General features: G+C 41.3%; 1 non-coding gene across 1 annotated transcript; it reads left to right on the forward strand.

Moving 5' to 3' along the window:
* Window positions 1–1,045: 1,045 nt before the first annotated feature.
* LOC112700192 (small nucleolar RNA R71) lies at window positions 1,046–1,149 on the forward strand. Its single transcript, XR_003153107.1, has one exon. It is a non-coding gene; the product is annotated as a small nucleolar RNA R71 (small nucleolar RNA).
* Window positions 1,150–1,547: the final 398 nt, after the last annotated feature.

Here is a 1,547-nt window from a genome sequence, read left to right on the forward strand (position 1 = left end):
TTCCCAAGTCTCATTACCAAACAACTTGGCATTCAGCTTCATGATAGCTCCTAAATATTGAGCAACTTGCTCTCCAATCACATCTTCATCCTCTTCAGAGGATGAATAGTCTTCAGAGCTCATGAATGGCAGAAGGAGATTTAGTGGAATCTCTATGGTCTCTGTATGAGCCTCAGATTCCTCAGGATCCTTAATAGGAAACTCCTTCTTGCTTGAAGAACGTCCCAGGAGGTCTTCCTCACTAGGATTTTCGTCCTCCTCCTCCCTAGTGCATTCGGCCACTTTGATTAAATCAATGGCCTTGCACTCTCCTTTTGGATTCTCTTCTGTATTGCTTGGGAGAATACTGGGAGGAGTTTCAATGACTTTCTTACTCAGCTGGCCTACTTGTGCCTCCAAATTTCTAATGGAGGATCTTGTTTCATTCATGAAACTGAAAGTGGCCTTTGACAGATCAGAGACTATATTGGCTAAATTAGAAGTGTTTTGTTCAGAGTTCTCTGTCTGTTGCTGAGAAGATGATGGATATGGCTTACTATTGTTCAGCCTATTGCGTCCACCATTGTTAAAGCCTTGTTGAGGCTTTTGTTGATCCTTCCAGGAGAAATTTGGATGATTTCTCCATGATGGGTTATAGGTGTTTCCATATGGTTCACCCATGTAATTAACTTCTGCCATGGCAGGGTTCTCAGGATCATAAGCTTCTTCAGAAGCTGCCTCTCTAGTACTGTTGGATGCATGTTGCAATCCATTCAGATTTTGAGAGATTATGTTGACCTGTTGAGTCAACATTTTGTTCTGAGCCAATATGGCATTCAGAGCATCAATTTCAAGAACTCCTTTCTTCTGAGGTATCCCATTATTCACGGAATTCCTCTCAGAGGTGTACATGAATTGGTTGTTTGCAACCATGTCAATGAGTTCTTGAGCCTCTTCAGGCGTTTTCTTCAGGTGAATAGATCCACCTGCAGAATGGTCCAATGACATTTTCGAAAATTCAGAGAGACCATAGTAGAATATATCTAATAGGGTCCATTCTGAAAACATGTCAGATGGACATCTTTTGGTCAACTGCTTGTATCTTTCCCAAGCTTCATAGAGGGATTCACCATCTTTTTGTTTGAAGGTTTGAACATCCACTCTTAGCTTGCTCAGTTTTTGAGGAGGAAAGAACTTATCTAAGAAAGCAGTGACCAGCTTATTCCAGGAGTCCAGGCTATCCTTAGGTTGAGAATCCAACCATATTCTAGCTCTGTCTCTTACAGCAAAAGGGAAAAGCATGAGTCTGTAGACTTCAGGATCAACTCCATTCGTCTTTACAGTCTCACAGATCTGCAAGAACTCAGTTAAAAACTGATAAGGATCTTCAGATGGAAGTCCATAAAACTTGCAGTTTTATTGCATTAAAGCAACTAGTTGAGGCTTAAGCTCAAAGTTATTGGCTCCAATGGCAGGAATGGAGATGCTTCTTCCATCAAACCTGGACGTTGGCTTTGTGAAGTCACCAAGCATTCTCCTTGCATTATTATTATTATTTTCGGCTGCCA

The sequence above is a fragment of the Arachis hypogaea genome, chromosome 6 (genome assembly GCF_003086295.3).
Source record: "Arachis hypogaea cultivar Tifrunner chromosome 6, arahy.Tifrunner.gnm2.J5K5, whole genome shotgun sequence".
Taxonomy (NCBI): domain Eukaryota; kingdom Viridiplantae; phylum Streptophyta; class Magnoliopsida; order Fabales; family Fabaceae; genus Arachis; species Arachis hypogaea.